At 40.0% G+C, this 19,622-nt stretch overlaps 1 pseudogene; it reads right to left on the bottom strand.

Annotated features, from left to right (window-relative positions):
• Window positions 1-3,382: 3,382 nt before the first annotated feature.
• Window positions 3,383-3,739, bottom strand: LOC112809482 (small ribosomal subunit protein uS10-like; annotated as a pseudogene).
• Window positions 3,740-19,622: the final 15,883 nt, after the last annotated feature.

Below are 19,622 nucleotides of genomic sequence, written 5' to 3'. Positions count from 1 at the left end.
GGCTGCCCTGGCATTAAAACCACCCCAGTCTAAGGGACTCCCTGTTTAATTGATTTAGCACACCGTTGATTTAAGCTTTACCATTCCGGACCTTTTCCATTAAATAAAACCCACGCTAATGTAGCCAAACATTCTTAATTGCTTGAAACTACTACACCATTCACCTTTTTATCCAGATAACCGGCTGTCCTGCATCTTGCTGTAAGTCACAAAAGTTTGAGGTGGCAAGTTTCAAATGGGTGGAAATTTGGGATTTAGGGAGTCATTAGACATCACACCTCATTTCCTTACTAAGTAGACATGGGAGAAGCAAAGAATTTTGTCTATTCATCATATGTGAATTTTATTATTGGCCTTACCCAGAGCAGGAACTTCCAGAGCAGGAAACTGGCACTTCATCACATTTAATGAGAACAGATTGAAGTTCTGGAAATTCCTGTTTGGCTACTTATCTGGATGCCATGTAAATCCTATAAAATGACTCATTCTGAGCTCGGACAATAAAACTTCATTTTCATATTCTAACACAGGGAACACTTCTTAAGTCCATTAACAATAATTATGCTGGGATTAAATTGGTTTTTTGTCTATTGTGGCTCATTTATAAGTTACACTCTTAATTTGAAAAAATGGACTCCATACTTGTAGACATTGATCCACAGCACCAAAGCATTTTTTTTTACCCCAAAACTGAATAAACAGTTGAAGGAAGGGTCAAGATAAGGGTAAGTAAATGTAATTCTCCCTGGATACTGTATTCACTTTCTGAAAATGCTGTTTTGGGTTTGTTTGTTTGTTTTAGTCAGTGACCCATAAGGAAAGATTGCTAAAGCATTTTTTTCCCTTATTATCATCTTAGTGCCCACGTAAATCAATGGCTTTCAGTACCTGAGTGCCAGGGAAGTTTAGCTTCAGTTATTTTCAAAGACCTAAAAATCACAGAGAAAAATGAATCTATTACTTTGGTGATCCACCTGAAAATTTCAATGCATAGTAATACTGCTTTTGAAAATGTTCTTTCGCAAATAGGAATTGATGACAGTTTCGCTGCGTTTTAGATTAACAGTCGGTGTGTGTATACATGTATACATGGAGGGGGAGTGACTTTAGGGACAGATGTCTTGGGACAAGATGACTTTAGGGACAAATACTTCACCATTAGCACAGTAATATCAGATCAGTACACAACTGAAGGAATTGGGGCCTGAAGGGGAGCAGAATTTGCTACCTGAAAATATGCCTCTTTGACATAGGATCATTTTAGGTTATTTTTAAGAAACAGCAGACATAGGAGAAACTCTGAAAACCTGATAGAAGTTACCCTCTTAGAAGAAAAACTTATATTTTTTTTATTTTTTTGCAATTTCAGTTTTCTTTTCAATTTTATCATCCTAACCATTTTTTAATAATTTTTTATCACAATAAATATACTCTTTAATGCCCATCCCCTATCTCCCCCATCCCCCAACCCACCCACCCTTCTGGTAACCATCAGTTAGTTCTCTATAGCTAAGAGTCTGCCAGCCCTTTTTTTTTTTTAAAGCTGTTTTTTAAAATATTTTATTTCTTCATTTGAGAGAGAGACAGAGAGAGCACAAGCCAGGGGTGAGGCAGAGGGAGAGGGAGAAGCAGACTCCCCACTGAGCTGGGAGCCCGACATGGCTAGGACCTGGAGATCATGACCTGAGCCAAAGGCAGCCCTGGGGGGCTCAGACGCTCAACCATCTGAGCCCCCCAGGGGTCCCACTATAGCTAAGAGTCTGTTTCTTGGTTCTCTCTCTCTCTCTCTCTCTCTTTTTCTCTTTGCTCATTTTTTTGTTTCTTAAATTCCAGTTAAGAGTGAAATCATATGGTTCTTGTCTTTCTCTGACTGACTTATTTCACTTAGCGTTATACTTTCTAGCCCTATCCATGTTGCTGCAAATAGCAAGATTTCATTCTTTTTTATGGCTCAATAATATTCTATTACATATATACACCACATCTTTATCCATTCATCTCTTGATGGACACTTGGGCTGCTTCCATAGTTTTGCTATTGTAAAAAATGCTGCAATAAACATAGGGATGCGTGTATCCCTTTCAATTAGTGTTTTTGTATTTTGGGGGTAAATTCCAAGTAGTGCCATTCCTGGATCATAGGGTGGTTCTATTTTTAATTTTTTGAGGAACCTCCGTACTGTTTTCCACAGTGGCTGCCCCAGTTTGCACTCCCACCAACACTGCATGAGGGTTCCTTTTTCTCCCCATCTTCAACAACACTTATTGTTTCCCGTGTTTTTGATTTTAGCCATTCTGACAAGGGTGAGGTGATATCTCATTGTAGTTCTGATTTGCATTTCCCCGATGATGAGCGATGTTGAGCATCTTTTCATGTGTCTGCTGACCACCTGTATGTCTTCTTTGGAGAAATGTCTGTTCGTGTCTTCTACCCATTTTTTAATTGGATTATTTGGGGGGTTGTCAAGTTGTATCAGTTCTTTATGTATTTTAGATACTAACCCTTTATCAGATATGTCATTTGCAAATATTTTCTTCCATTCAGTAGATTGCCCTTTAGTTTTGTTGATTGTTTCCTTCATCGTTCAGAAAATTTTTATTTTGATGTTGCCCCAATAGTTTATTTTTGTTTTTATTTTCCTTGCCTCAGGAGACATATCTAGAAAAATGTTGCTATGGCCAATGTCAGAGAAATTACTGCCTGTGCTCTCTGCTAGGATTTTTATAGTTTCAGGACTCACATTTAGCTCTTTAATCCATTTTAAATTTATTTTTGTGTATGGTGAAACAAAGTGGTCCAGTTTTATTCTTTTGCATGTGATTGTCTTGTTTTCCCAACACCATTTGTTGAAGAGACTGCCTTTTGCCCGTTCTTCCTTTGTCTAAGATTAATTGACCATATAAATATGGGTTTATTTCTAGGTTTTTTTGTTCTATTCCATTGATCTATGTGTCTATTTTTATGCCAGTACCATACTGTTTTAATTATTACCACTTTGTAATATAACTTGAAAACTGGAACTGTGATGCCTCCAGTTTTGTTTTTCTTTTTCAAGATTGCTTTGGCTATTTGAGGTCTTTTGTGGTTCCCTACGAGTTTTGGGATTGTTTGTTCTAGTTCTCTGAAAAATACTGCTAGTATTTCGATAGGGATTATATTAAATATGCAGATTTCTTTGGGTAGTACAGACATTTTAATATTTTTTCTTCCAATCCATGAGCATGGAATATTTTTCCATTTCTGCATGTTGTCTTGAATTTCTTTCATCAGTGTTTTTATAGTTTTTAGAGTACAGGTCTTTTACCTCTTTGGTCAAGATTATTCTTGAATATTTTATTGTGCTTTTTTAACAACTGATAATCAATTTATTAAAAAGGTTGATTTAAGCATCTGCAATGGTGACCTCAATCTCGACTCCTGGCTCAATACGGATGGAAGTAATCTGCTTAACAATCTCAGAAGGATTGTGCAAATCAATGAGTCACTTGTGGATCCTCATCTGAAAATGATCCCAAGTCTTAGAACCCTCAACACAAGTTTTTCTTGTAGTGATTCTCAGAGTCTTGGTAGGCATCCAAACTGGTGCTTTCACTTTGAGATTCTTTTCCTTTGCCCCTCCGATCAAGTCAGCACATACCTTCCCCAAAGATTTTCTGTTGCAGCTGGTTAGAGTAATTCTAATTCAGTGAATCACCATCTCTGGTTCCCTGGGTGTCTACCCAGTGTCTCTAAAAGCCATGATTGTGGCACAGCTTCCAGACTGACTTGTTCCTCAGTGAGAGCAAACAGCGGTGAGTCAAGGGCAAGAGTGGGGCATCCAGAGCTCTGCTATAGCTGTGACCATGTCTTCCTCAAAGAGCTGAATATTTTACTGTTTTTTTTTTAAAGATTTTATGTATTTAATTGACAGAGAGAGACACAACAAGAGAGGGAATACACGCAGGGGGAGTGGGAGAGGGAGAAGCAGGCTTCCTGCTGAGCAGCGTGACCGATGCGGGGCTCAATCCCAAGATCCTGGGATCATGACCTGAGCCAAAGGCAGATGCCTAATGACTGAGCCACCCAGGCGCCCCAGTATTTTATTATTTTTGGTGCAATTTTAAATGAAATTGTTTTCTTTACTTTTTTTTTTTAAGATTTTATTTTATTTATTTGGCAGAGAGAGAGATAGCGAGAGAGGGAACACAAGCAGAAGGAGTGGGAGAGGGAGAAGCAGGCTTCCTGCTGAGCAGGGAGCCCGATGCGGGGCTCGATCCCAGGACCCCGGGATCATGACCTGAGCTGAAGGCAGACACTTAACGACTGAGCCACCCAGGCGCCCTGAAATTGTTTTCTTAATTTCACTTCCTGCTGCTTCATTATTAGTGTATAGGAATGCAACAGATTTCTGTACATTGGTTTTGTATCCTGTGACTTTACTGAATTCATTTATCATTTCTAGTAGTTTTGTGGTGGAGTCTTTGGGGTTTTCTATATAGAGTATCACGTTACCGGCAAATAATGAGAGTTTTACTTCTTCCTTACCAGTTTGGATGCCTTTTATTTCTTTATGTTGCCTAATTGCTGTAGCTAGGACTTCCAGTGCTATGTTAAATAAAAGTGGGGAGAGTGGTACGAGAGTTTTTGACTTCTTTGATTTCTTGGTTGACTGAGCAATTTATATTTATAAAGTAAATCTGCATTTGTCAGGGTGTCTCCCTCTCTGTACCAGGAAGACAAGGATGACTAAATCTCTCGAAGTGCTTATCAATGGAGAAGGCAACAAATTAAATCTGCATAACAACCATATCCTCCTTTACTGTGCTTTTCCTGGTAACTTCCCACAGCTGGCTCCCCACCTCTATCATCTTCCTTGGTCTTTAGCTGGAGGTGGATTTAAGGTGGTGGCTTGGACCATTTTAGGAAGTTATTTGATTTTCCTGGGTATCTGCCATGTATACAGGAGTTATACATGTTGTTAATTTTCTGTTTGCTTTTCTCCTATTAATCTGTCTCTTACTATGCAGGAGGAGAGTACCTCAGCCAAGAACCTAAAAGATTAGAAGGAAAATTACTCTTCCTCCCTCATAGCCATAGAACCAAAATCATGAAATAAGGAGGTGATTCAGGCAGAATGAAATTCAGGACTACTGTAGTCAAAATAACAAAATCCTTTATTGATGCTCAGCAAGGAGGGATTATATATTCTAGTTACGACTTGTAAGGAAATTTTAAAAGTCCTGCCAGCAATAGGCCCCTCGTGTGAATAGAGAAAGGAGAAGTTTAACACAATTTAATATCGCATAAGCATGATCACATTCACATGTGTATAAGGTAGCATAACAGTCTGGACAGACTTACAAAGTCTGGACAGAATTTCACATAAATGTATACCTTAAAATAGAAGAAAGAACAATGAAAAGTTATCTTATCTCCTTGAGAGACATGCACTGTGGTGTTGCTTGTATATTTCCTGAGAGACTTAATTTCACAAGTGTCTGCTTATATTTCCAAGGGGCAGAAGATATGTGAATTGAATTATAAAATCAAAAGGGTTAGCCTCCTCTTCAGCTATTTCAACTTTCAAGAGATATCCTAAGGAGAGAAGGATCCTCAAAGAGAATTTTGTCATTTTACCCTTACAATCTACATTTGTCATTTATGATTCTTTTTATTGTTTAAATATATTCACATGTGTTTACTATTTATAAAATTTATCTGTTTAAGTATATGTGGTTCTGCTGAGGGTTTAGTTCTTCTCAACTAATATTTGTTCACATTACCAGGGAGATCTAATTCCTGTGTTCTCCTTTCAGGCATTCACTCACAAGTGTAGACATTTGGTTCAGAATGAGTTGCCCCAAGATGTGTCACTTTGGCATGCAGATTATTTCAAACTGAAAACAATTAAGGCCCAAATGACTCAGGAAGAAACTTTGATCTCCTCCCCCCGACAACTGCCTAAGAGAATTTAGATGGAAGACTTGCTCCAGAAAGAGAGCAATCACCACAGATAACGACATTATAATATGAAATAGGGATGGCAGACAGGTATTTAGCAAAGTCTGTTTGTTAAAATTCCTTTCTGTGTTTCATTGTTTCTGTGTGGCCTAGCAATCATTTGTTTACCAAACATTTATTATTTTTCATCTTCCTGTGAATTGCCTTCCTTCCTTTTGAAGTCCCAGACTCCTAACCCCTTCTTCTTAGTTCAGGATGACACACCTCATTTTTCCTATCTTTGGGACCATTCATGTTTATGTGGATTCCCTGTAGTTAAGTAATTAAATCTGATTTTTTTTTCCTGTTGATCTATCTCATGTCAATTTAATTCTTAGATCAATCAGAAGAACCTTGAACAATAGAGAAAATTTTTATTCCCAACACAAGCATATATCAAGGGGATAAGAATGGAGGCAGGAAGGGCACCTGGCTGGTTCAGTCAGCAGAGCATGTGACTCTTGATCTCAGGGTTGTGAGTTCAAGCCCCATGTTGGGCATAGAGTTTACTTTAAAAAAATGGAGGCAGGAAGATCTATGGAAATGTTTGGTTGAAAGGAAACATTTTCTTAAAGCATCAACACAGTCTACCATGTCACAAACTTTTAGCCATACTTGCTCAATAAGAGGATATAAGAAAAGATAAAGGCAGCCTATTTTGCTAGAATCACTCAAGACAAATAGCAGAAACTAGCAAAACCCTAGACAAATGTATGGTATTGGTTGTAAAAGTCACACGCCCATCCTTAGACTGAATCAGCCCTGGAGAGAAAACAGGCTAAACTATTAGGTTTTTCTGAATGACAGAGATGTTCTAGGTAGTTTGTGAATTGGCCCTTATCAGTAATATTATTTTGGCACACATAATTCTAAATCTCAGTTCCTTCTTCTTGAAAGAAAAAGAAAAAGATGAGAGAGAACTGTCTAGGGCTCTTCTCTTCCCATTTAGAGTTATAAAAGATTCTGAGTCTCTTTGAAATAATAGTTATTGGGGTACCTGGGTGGCTTTGTTGGTTCAGCATCTGCCTCTGGCAGGATGGGGGGTGGGATTTTAGATCACATTAATAGAAGTCTATCAAGTGGGAGGATTAATAGTCTACTGTGGAGCTTGTGCTGGTCAAAATACATGTAGAGCAACATATTCAGCTCTGTATATGCATGTTGCAGTGTTTTACACAGATTCTAAACTTAATTCTTACATTATCTCTTTCTAAAGTAAACAGGCCTATCTTCAAATATTTGAGGAACTGTCATATTAAAGTGGGATTATATGTATATCTGTAACAGGGAAAAACTTTATGTTGCCTCTATTTCCCTTGCTGCTGTAACCTATAGATTAGAAACTTCTGCTTAGCCCTGCAGGTAGGGATATTAATCATCGAAGGAATTTTGCTTATAGCTAAGATTTACAAAAACTGTTCTTTATCCAAAAATCTACCTTACCTGAGGAGGTAAGGAAGTAGCCAGAGTAGTCATCATCCCAGTTCCTCAAGATTGAGGAATGATCATAACTCAGGGGGAAATTGAAACTGTGCCCCATAGAGTTAATGAGGCAGAAACTAGCAAGAAATTTAAAGCTTGATTTTCAGAGAACAATTTCCTCCAATCTGCTATTGTTCCTTTTTTTTTTCCCAAAGATTTATTTATTTATTTGAGAGAGAGAGAGAGAGAGAGCAGGGGAAGGGGCAGAGGGAGAGAGAGAATCCTCAAGCAGACTCCCCACTGAATGTGGAGCCTAGTGTGGGGCTCCATCCCAGGACCCTGAGATCATGACTTGAGCCAAATCAAGAGTCGGCCACTTAACCAACTGAACCACCCAGGTGCCCCAGCTATTGTGTCTTTTTAGACCCCATTAACAAACTCACTAGCTATCTCTGTAGAAGCCTGGACTCAAGGTCAACTGATAGGGTTCCAGCCTATGCACAAGCAAGGTCTTGCATTCCTTACTCAAGATAACAAGCCCCAGACTCCATCCAGTTTATAACAGCTCTCAGAATATGCCCATAGCCCCTTCTCCTTGTCCTAAAATAACCTCCTAAAGTCAGGGGCTGAAGTTTTCCTCATTCTGATGTTAAGTCTTCACCCCAAAGTGAACATGGGATATATGTTACATGTATGTGTGCTCAATGTGCATGCTCCATTTTTCCTCATGAATAATAAGTTTTTCCACCCTTTTCATCAGTGTATATGTAATCTTCCAACCCTTATGGTTATAAAAACCATGTCCTCTACCCCTTCAGGGAGGCATAGTTGAGGCTTGTCCTCCCATCTTCTCCTTTGGCTGCCTCTCAAATAAATCCTTTTCTTGCTGCATACTTGATGTCTCAGTGATTGGCTTTGCTGCACATTGGGCAGATGGATTTGGGTTCAATTACGTATCTTTTACAGTTTCTGTGGGTGGAAGTAAAGTCAATGCATAGGAGTTATGGAAGGCAAATTTCTGCTCAACAAAAGGAAGATTATCACATTTTTCTTCTCCAAAGGACTTCCAGTCATTCAAAATATTCAAGCAGAACCTGAATGCTCACCCAGCCCAGATGTTGTAGAAGGGGTGTTTCCTTGGATGAGAAGTCTGGTTGAATTTCTTAGTTCCCTTTCCAATTCTGTGATCCTGGGACTCTCCTAATTGACAATCTAATTATGATTCATCTTTCTTTGAGAGACTTTGTCTCTTCAACTTTTAGAAAGAGTTCTCAGAAATACCAAGTGCTTATGACAGGACAGTATTAGTTTTGGGAAAGTGCATGTCACCCTAGGTAATAAATGATGAAAGGACTGGGATGTTAGAGCCTGTCTTCTAGCCTCCAGTCCCTGTCTCTCTACATTTTAGGTCCTCTGGTCCTCCGGGACTTATAAAAACTGTGCTGTTCCTTTGTCACCCTTGATTTCTTTCTTCTCTGCCTGATTAAAATATCTGTGTTTATTTCCATAGTCAATAGCCCCTATTGTTGGTCATTAGCATACACACATTCACACACAAGCTAAAACTGGGCTATAAGCACCTTTTTTTCCGGATTAAAATGTTTTATCTTCTATGCAGGGTGGAGGGTGTTTATCTGAGCTTCACAACCAAAGGTAATAATCTTCGTGTAGGTCACAGTTTCTCCTGAGAATCTTAGAGAAACACAGAGACGATTAGTGCCTGGTTATACTTCTATGTATATTGTAAGGGAGGAAAAAAATAATTTTTCTTGTACTTTTCTAAATTCTTAGATGGGGATCCCATAACACAAGACAGAACAACTAGAGAAAAAAGTTTATTAACACATATATCTCATGTATACATGGGAGACGGCCAGGAAAAAGAGATGGCTTAAAATTTGGGCTTAAATATCATCTTCACTGGAAAACATAAAAAGAACTTCAACAAAGCAATACAGGTATGAACAACTGAATAGAAAAGTGAGCAAATAATGCAAACAAACAGTTCACAGAAAATAAATAGAAATAGCCAATAAACACATTAAAATATGTACAGGTTCATTAACAAGTTAAGAACCCAACGGGCCTCAGTAGTTGAAGGGAAATGGCATAGTCAAGAACACAGGTGGACTGGCTGGTTCCGCATTTGGCTTTATATCAAAAAAATTCAGGGGGGTGCCTGGGTGGCTCAGTCGGTTGAGCGTCTGCCTTTGGCTCAGGTCATGATCCCAGGGTCCGCAGATCGAACCCTGCATTGGGCTCCCTGCTCAGCGGGGAGTCTGCTTCTCCCTCTCCATCTGCCTGCCTCTCCCCCTGCTTGTGCTCTCTCTCTCTCTGCCAAATAAATAAATAAAATCTTTAAAAAAGTCAGCTACACCCTTGGAGGAATTTTTATCCTCGATTCCACTGCCTTCATGAAGCAATACTGCTAGCTCAGTGGGGTTCTTGATTCACAGATGTTCTCCTAAATTTCTAGGCTTGATTTACTGAGAGCTCAACTAAATCAAAACATTATGGTGTCCATCAAGCCGCTACTGATGTTCAGTCTTAGTTCCAGCTACTTGTAAACAAAAGTGGATGCTGTTACTCCACTCAGTGGACAGAACTTAATAGCTCTGGCCAGTATGTCCCTTAATTAATCTTTTTTTACATTTTGGGCTGCTGCCAATGTCCCAGGTATCTGGTCTGCCACTTAGAAAACTACGGACTGGTAGATGAAAATATACCCCTCTTTGGAGCCATGAACTGTGGAAACAAATTCAGCTGACGATCAGACAGACTGAGTCACTAATGTAAATGTCTATAGTAAGGGCCTATTCTCTGATGAGACCAAAGGGAATCGAGCTGCTGATCAAGCCTGCTCAGATGGCCATCATCACTAGCTAAATTTATCATTGTACTGAAGATGGGAACATATCCACTTTATAGACTGGGCATAAGTTAAAGGACTGTGTGTTTCTGGTGCAGAAGTTAGCACTTCATGCCAAACTTGCGACTTGCCAAAAGTTGACCCATTGGACTCACAGCAGGAAGACATGTTGCAAGAGTCATTGCTCCTTCCTTCTTCTGGCAAATTGACTAAATGGAATCTTGATTCCTTTTTTAAGGCTATCTGTGGTACTTCATTACTGTCAACACTTTTTCTGGTCATGGTTTTGCTGTTTCAGTCCAATCAGATAACTTTGGCCACCCATTTGTGACCCTGAAATCAAAACTGTACCATGTTCCACTTTCCAAACCATCTACAGTCTGATAACAGTTTGCTTTTTGTCATAAAAGTCACCCCCAAATGGGCTGGTGATCATGGTATTTGATGGACATTCATGTCCCTTAGCATCTTCAGGCTTCTGGCATCATTGAGAAGTGGAATACATTTTTTTAAAAATCATCTAAAAATTACTTCTGACTTGACCAATCTTCTCTCTTCCTGGTCCATACCTTTTGATAAGATAATTTGGTTGCAGAATGTGGTGTAGCGGCAGAAAAATTTTCCCTTCCTCTATTCTAGGTTATTAGGTCTAGTAATTATATTGATATAAAACAGATTAACAGGAGAAAAACAAATTTAATTTTATACATATGGTCGACCCCAAAAATATGAGATCATAAGGCAGTCAGGCAATTGAGGCTTCTATAACACCCTGAGCAAAGGAAGTAAGTGTCTGGGGACACAAAGGGAAGGAAGGCCATTAGCAGGAAAGTAAGGAGATGTTTGGGAAACAAAGGTTGCCCTGTTATGCAGGTAAGTTTCTCAAGTAAAAAGATATCTCTAGTAATATCTCTCTTCCTGGTACAGCCCCCCCCCCTTCCAATGTAAATTTAGGCAGTTGTGGAGCGGTAAAAAGCTTTTCCTGAATCTGGTGAGTTTTGATTGGCTTTAGCTCAAAATAATCTCCGTGCCAAAGTGACATATTTTAGGGTGGTAAATTCTGCTCTCCTTCAGTGGCCATTCCAGAATGGGTTGATCTGTTGGCTTCCCCTTGGGTTATAATCAGAGAAAAGGGGAGAGAAAATATATAAATCTATTTGGAAGATTCAGGATTCTTCCCTGACCGTTCCTGGCATTGTGTCTTTTTCTCCTACCAATAACCTCAATTAGACCTGACTGATACACACTCTGGGTGGTAGCCTGGCCAGAAGGAGTGCTAAGAGATTCAAAGATAATTTTGGTTCAGCAACCTGGATTCTAGCAACATGGATACCTGTATGCACATTCATCAGGGACCTCTACATCACCCCTAGAGAACATGGGGGTAAGGGAATGGCCATCTGTTGATGGCCAAGTTCTGTTTGCTGTATTGTAAGTAATAAAGTAATTTGCCTCCGAAGAAAATCATCTTCTGCTAAAACAGAAGAAGGATGTGGAGAAGGCTGGTTATGGAAGGTGAGCCAGAAAAGCTAGGTAAAAAACGGTAAGGTTTGTTAGGCAGTTAAGTAGGGCCTTCTCCATTGATAAGATTCTCTTGTGATTTAGAGTCATTCTTCTCTTCCTGGTACTGAGAGAGAGAGAGAGAGAGAGAGAGAGAGAGAGACCCTTACAAATGGAGATTTCCTTTATAAATGTAAATTTCCCTGACAAAAGGTAAATTCCACTCTATTCTCAGAGCTTCTCTCATATCTGCTGTTTCTCAAAATCAGCAGCTAAAAATAATCCTTGTGCCAAAGAGACATAATTAGGGTAGCATATTCTGGTCTCCTACAGTCATATTTGGGGTGGCATATTCTGGTCTTCTGTAATATAAATACTCGTAGTCATCCCTAAGTGATTTTTATATACATGAGGAGATTAGACTCAGTGATAGTTAAAAGAATTGAAAACAGGGTATTTAGAAACGTGGTGGAATCACCCTCGTTGCTAGATTTAATTACTGGGAGACATTGCAGAAACTAATCTCTACTGCTTAGAATTCTAGGTTTGGGTTAATTGACCCCTGAGGCTGTTCCAGTGCTAATTCTTTAGTATTATATTGCACACCCAAGGGAGTAAATCACTTTTATATAGATGTGGATGGATCACAAAGCAATAAAAATGCTAATGCTCTGGAGACAAATCCGGAGCTTTCTAGTGTGCAGGTTGCTTTTGGACCTCGGTGGGAGCTGCTCACCCATGGTGCAAGCACCAAACATTTCCAGTTGCCAGTTGCCTGATTCCACAGAAACGCTGACTTCTGGGGGAACATTTAATTCACTTATTTTAAAGAACCAGTTACATTCATGGCCAGGAAGCACCTTTCTTGAGACACTTTCTTTATTGTAACTTTATTCACAACTATTTTATCATAGGGAGTATGACTATTAAAAAAAAAAAAAGTATCCAAGGAAGATTTTTACTCTAGCTGCAATACTTTGGAAGTTTTTTTCTCACACCAAGTCTTAACTCCTTATGCTGCAGTTTAAAGCCTTTTCATCTTGTTCCCTTCTCGATAGAAGTTGGAGGCTAAATCATGGAATCTGATCAAAGATAAACTGGGGCATATTCAAATTTTAAGAATTAATTTGAACAAACATCAGTTTGAATCAGGCTGTACCAAACAAGAAGTGGTTAGAAGTACTCCACCGAAGGGAGCTCGGGACATTTTTTTAAAAGACAAAAGGCAGAAACAAAGTAAAGAAATTATTGATTGGCTGTGGCTTAAAAATCACATTGGCTCTTTGTGATTGGTTCTCTTTAGATTTCAATTTTTATAACTTTGAGGCATTTACCGGCTTAGATTTTGTTTTTTGTTTTTTTTTTTATGTAGGGGTCATTAGAGCCCGACTTAGTCATTAGAGCCTCCTTGTTATCACTAATTGAACAAATCCGCTGCATGCTGGTTTATTATTTTCACATCCGGCTGTTGATGACAAAAATGAGATTGTATTTAAGAGAAAAATTTTGATCTAAGAATGAGGTAAGTCATGTCCGGATGTCATCAGCTCACCTGTTGTCACTGATAAGAACTCAGAGCTCAGCTGCTGAGGGGCCCTACTGGGGACTCATGGATAAAAACATATGAAAATAAATAAATAAATGCATACATAAATAAATAAAGAAGCAGCAGCAACTATGGCAATGGGACATTGCGACTCTAAATACCAAGAGTTAGCTGAGAGTCTTCGGTCTGGGAAAGGCTAGGCTTTGTTGATCTAAACTAGCTCTCTGAGGACTTTGGGGCAATTAGCTCCTGCTGTAGTGAAGGTGAGTCTTTTACCAGCAGGGGCGAAAACTGTGCAGTGGTTCCTCAAAGAGTATCCTCTCGCCCATCAACACCAGCACCATCGGTCCCTAGCAACATGCTCTAGCAACAGGGGATTTTAGTTTTGTGTTTGGAGTTGGACATCAACTCTTGGGTGGCTGAGCCGTCGCTCCCAAGTACCAGCTTGTATAAAGATGCATGCAGAGGACGCTCTTAGGCAAGAGGCTTGAGCGATGGAATGTAGGACAGGCCCACAGGGACCCCCTGGCTGAATCCAGACAGGCCCGTCCAGCGACTCACCTCAAAATAGCCACAGGCCCTAACTGACCAATGGGCTACTTACAACCAGGCACAGTTACCAAAAAAGGGAAAATTCCATTCGTGGCCATACCTCCTCATCTTCCCCCTTTAAAAACAGCTCCCAGGGTGCCTGGGTGGCTCAGTCGGTTAAGCGTCTGCCTTCGGCTCAGGTTATGATCCCGGGGTCCTGGGATCGAGCCCCGCATCGGGCTCCCTGCTCAGCGGGGAGCCTGCTTCTCCATCTCCCTCTGCCCGCTGCTCTGCCTGCTTGTGCTTTCTCTCTCTCTCTCTCTTTCTCTCTGTCAAATAAACAAATAAAATCTTTAAAAAAATAAAAATAAAAAAATAGAAACAGCCCTCATCCACTGCCCCCTGGCAGACAGCTTCTCCTCCACTGTTCTGCTCCCGGCTCCCGTGCAGTGTATTCAATAAACTTCTATCTCCTTTGCTCTGCCTCTGGTGAATTCTTTCCCCGCCTGCACCACCAGCCTCCATCTGATCGTCACCCCACATTTGGGGGCCCCCATCCCATCAGGAGAGATACTACATTTATTATTTTTTTATTTTAAATAGTTTATTTATTTATTTGACAGAGAGAGAGAGAGAGAGCACAAGCAGTGGGGAGCAGCAGAGGGAGAGGGAGAAGCAGACTCCCTGCTGAGCAGGGAGCCCGATGCGGGGCTCGATCCCCGGGACTCTGGGACCATGACCTCAGCCACTTAACTGACTGAACCACGCAGCCACCACAGTATACCTCAACTAACTTTGGGCTTTATTCCTCTCATCTCCACTTTCCTGGAACAATAGTGTAGCCGGGGCACAGGGCTGCAAGAGCATCTCACTCCAGAGGTCCCAAACAGACCAGGTTCAGCCACTGGCCACTGACAAAATCCAAAGGCAGAGAAATGGGTTGTGGTGAAATAAGAAAGGATTTATTTCAGTGAGGCCAACACCGAGAAGACAGCAGACTAGCGTCTCAAAAGACTGCCTCCAGAGTGCCAAAAATCCTTCCAGGTTTATAAGGACATTGTGGGGCAAAGGTGGGTGGGTACATGCAGGTGGGCAATGAAGGTCAAATCGATCATTGTTTTGGTGTGGTGTCTTGCTGGCTCAGGGCAGTCCTTATTGTTTGAGGGGATAGTCTCTGGTCCTATGGGGTGGGGGTGGATAATTTGCCCTCAGGATCTTATGCCTAAACCAGGAGACAGCTGGAAAGAAGAACCCAGCTAGAAAGTTTGAGGTCAAAATGGAGGCAGCCAAAGTCTTCTTTCAATAGTGTGATTAATCTATCATTGGTTTGGAGTATGTTATTTCTTTACCGGCTTATTAAGAAACGTTATCCTGTATGCTACTGGCTTGTGAAATTCCCACAGTGAACCTGTGTTAAATAAATTGCTGGCAAAGACAAATTCAGTCTCTGAGCATAATTTCGCCTTCCAACACAAAACAAAATCCGTTTTGTTACACAAATAAGGAAGCCGAGGTCCAGGGGGGTTAACTCAGGGCATTACTCTAGGTCACCCAGTTAACAGAATTGAAAAGGCTGAAGTTAGAATCTTTAAGCTCTTTTTTTTCTCCTGTTTTGAACTGTTACTATAGAATCCTGGTAGGCCTCGTGGCTTTTGCCCTTCAATGCACGGTGTCCACATTAGCATATGATTCTACACAAATCTGGTCTTTTCATCTGAGATTTTACCTTTTCTATCTCAATCAATTAACTTAAATAGATGAAAATACAAATATCTCATGGAGTACTTAAAAGGATGAATCAAGTGACCTTGGATGTGGGGCACCTGACACTTGAAAACGTGGAGAGGCAGTAGGAAAAAAAACAAAAAAACCAAACCAAACCAAACCAAACCAAACCAAAACCCTCTTTGGGTTGGATTTAACTTATTTTCTTCTTTGTGTTTTTTAGAGATAACCCTGTTTGATCTCTCACATTTATAAAAGAAGTCTTAGATAAAATTGAAAGGTCTCTGTCAAAAACTCCTTGGCTTTGGTACATCCTACAGAGCTCCCCTTTGTCAGCTGTATGGGACCTTGGGTGGCTTGGAAATGGAGGGGCTCTGATAAAGACTGAAGTTTATTTTGGTAATGCGAATCAGAGCAAATTCAAATAAATCATCACTGTCTGTTAGAATCTTCTTCATCAGAGGATGACGATTTGGAGGAACGCTGCTATTAGCTGTGTCCTCCTGAAATGGACCAGCCCTGGACTGCGACCGCTAAGAGTGGGTTCGATGCCTGGAGATGGAGCTAATGGAGAAACACGGTAGATTCAAGAGGAGGAGGACAGGTAAGTTCCCTTCCTCCATAAAATCATGTCTGTACCTTCACCCTCTCATTTCGCAGGAAGAAGTATCATTTCTCCTGGCCCCAATTTACACTTAGACTTTTTTATGTCAATACTTCTCTCCTGTTCTGGAGGCTTTCTTCATCGATACCTTTGTTCCCTTGCAGATTTAATGTCTTTTCTTGCACGGTTTTTTAACTCTCAGCTTGCAAACTTTTCACATTTGTCTGTGTAAGAATAGTGAAGGGGAGCAGAATATGCCACCCCAAAATATGCCACTTTGACATAAGGATTGTCTTGAGCTGGTTATTTTTAAAAAACAGCAGACACAGGAGGAGCTCTGAAAACCCAACAGAAGTTACCCTTTTGTAAGAGAAACTTATATTTATAAAGGAAATTTTCATTAGTAAGGGCGTCTCCCTCTGTACCAGGAAGAGAAGGATGACCAGATCTCTAGAAACTCACCAGTGAAGGACACAGTGACTCAAATCTGTGTAACAGTCATAACCTCCTTTACCTTGCTTTTCCTGATAACTGGCTCCCTACTGCATCATCTTCTTTTGTCTTTAGCTGGAGATGGATTTAGGGTGGTGGCTTGGGCCATTTCAGGGAGTTACTCAGTTTTCTTGGGTATCTGCCATGTACACAGGAGGTATACATGTCATCAACCTTCTGTTTGGTTTTCTCCTGTCAATCTGTCTTTTTGGGGGGTGTCTCAGCCAAGGACCTTAGAAGGGTAGAGGGGAAATGATTTTCCCATCTCCTTCTTTTAAGGAAAGAAAGTCTCCTTAATTCTGATATCCCCTGTAAGGACAGATACAAATTACAAATAAGAGGCGTAATTCTCCCTGTTAAAAAATAAAGGAAGAAGGGCGCCTGGGTGGCTCAGTCGTTAAGCATCTGCCTTCGGCTTAGGTAATGATCCCAGGGTCCTGGGATCGAGCCCTACATCGGGCTCCCTGCTCTGCGGGAAGCCTGCTTCTCCCTCTCCCACTCCCCCTGCTTGTGTTCTCTCTCTCGCTGTCTCACTCTGTCAAATAAATAAAAATCTAAAAAAATAAAAAAATAAAAAAAAAAATAAAGGAAGAGATTTCCTCCCTCCCCTTTTGTTTCAGAATTTCTTTCTCTATCCTTTTCAAGTGTATAGAAAACTTAATATTGACTCAATCAGCTTGCTCTCCAGTCTCACAACTCAGGAACATTTCCTCAAGGACCTGGGAGCCATTTTTTTAAGATGCAACATCAAGGGAGATGGCACCCCATTACTGTGTGAGGGTAAGACACCAACTTCAGTGGGCACTTTGCTCCAATTTGCAAAACTGCCGCCTGGCATTAAGACATGACAAATTTGTTTTCCTACTGGATAAAGCCGATCAACTAATATAGACGGTCTTCCCAATTTCCATGATAAAGGAAAAATAATATTAACAATTATTATTATAAGTTATATCTCCAATATTCTTCTTTTTCCCAGTTTCTTCAAGCTCTGTAAGCCCTTTCTCGTTGCTTATCATCCCTGCCTTGCAATTCTCTCCTCTGACCTCTGTTTAATTGTATTCTGCTTCTTCTCTTATCTCTTTGATTTTCCCTTCTCCCACTTCCCTTTTCCCATTATCCTGAGTGTAAGAATGACAGTAGCATGTGGCTTTGGCTCTTCACCTTTCTTCACACCTACCCTTTATGGTCTCATCCGGCGTTTAAGGATTGCAAGTCTACTTTCGGAGCATGTGCACCCCACAGTAGAGAACAGAATTTAGGGGCACCCAGTAGCCAGTCAGTAAACCTTTGTGGAAGGAATGAATTGTATAATTTTGACCCTTACCTCTCCCCAATTCACAAAGGACTGCCGAGTTAGATATCTCTATCTGGATGTTCTGCTCTATCTCCACACCTTCAGGGTCCCCCCCCGCCCCACACTGTTTCCAGTCTCTTTTAATAGTACAAACACCTCTCATCTGCACAGTTTACAAAATTGAAATCATCTTTGACTCCTCACACACTCTTGCCTACATAGCCAATCATCTGTAGGATGGGTCAAATTCTAACTCCAGGTAATTTGTAGGAAATGACCTAGTAACTAATCTTGCAGCATTTAGTTTCCTGGAAGCCAACTATTAAAGAAATTATCCCTCTCATCCTGTCTTTTAAACTAATACTTGTAAGGGTTTGTAAAAAAAAGACCAGAAAAAAAAAAAAAGGTTTTTAATTTGCCACGGCTGTCAATTTGTACTTTAGGCACAGATGCAGGCAGGAGAAAGATTTAGCAAACCTAATTTTAATATATAAATTACATTTTTTGCTATGAAACACCAGAGGTTTCAGTAAATCTGGAGGAGAAATGTTAAAAGGCAAAATTTAGTTTATTTTTAGCAATTTGACAAAGATATAAATGGCAAATACAGCAATATCTACCAAGGACAAAAAGATGTACTACTTTTTATTGAAATATTTTTAGTGACACCATGGTAACTCTTGCCTGTGAATAGAGTTATTCAGTTTCAAGGAGAAAAGATCAAAGTCAGATCATGGTTAGGTTACTGGTATATAATTCTGTTGTTGAACACATTTGTGGTTATTTGGGTTTTTTATACTGTTCAGAGTAAGGCCACTGTGTAGCTAGCACTCCTTCAATGAGCATTTTTCTCATTGAACACTTTGGTGCTCCCTGGAGCTGTACAATGAGATGGCAACCCTGAATGAGAAGACTGTATAGATCTCAACTCAATAGCCTTCCTTAAGAAACTAGAAAATGGAGAGGAAAATATAACTCTAACACAAGCAGAAAGAAGGAAATAATACACATAAGTGTACATCAATGGGAATGATCACAGAAACACAGTGGAGATGCTTAATTCACACACAAAAAAAGCAGGTCCTTCAATTAAAAAACAATAAAATTGGCAAACCTCTAGCAATACTGACCAAAAAAAGGAAAAAAACCACACACAGATTGCTAACACTAGGGATGAACAGAAGATTTAACTACAGACCCTCCAGGCCCTAAAAGGGTGTATGTGAATGCTACAAACAACTCTATACACAGACATTCAATTAGAAAAGATGGACCGATCCCTTAAAAAATATAGATTACTCCAACTCACTGAATATGAAATAGATAATTTAAAGTTCTATAGCTATTAAAGGAGTTGATTTTGTAATTTAAAAACTGCCAAAATGATATCAATAATCCCAGATGATTTGACTGGAGAATTCTATCAAAGGAGAAATTAACACCAACGATGAACAATCTCTTCCAGGAACTAGAAAAGGAAGGACCACTTTCCAACTCATTTCATGAGGACTGTATTAACATAATGCCAACTTGAAAAAAAACAGGCCAAAAAAAAGAAACTACAAGCCAAGTCCTTCATGAATATAGATGCAAAAGTCCTTAATAATATTAGCAAAAATAAATCAACTATATACAAAAAGAATTCTATAGCACGACC

Source organism: Callorhinus ursinus, unplaced genomic scaffold, assembly GCF_003265705.2.
Source record: "Callorhinus ursinus isolate GAN/ISIS: 27379988/994484 unplaced genomic scaffold, GSC_fseal_2.0 scaffold33, whole genome shotgun sequence".
In the NCBI taxonomy this organism is placed as follows: Eukaryota; Metazoa; Chordata; class Mammalia; order Carnivora; family Otariidae; genus Callorhinus; species Callorhinus ursinus.
This window is presented reverse-complemented; position numbering and strand designations above follow the sequence as displayed.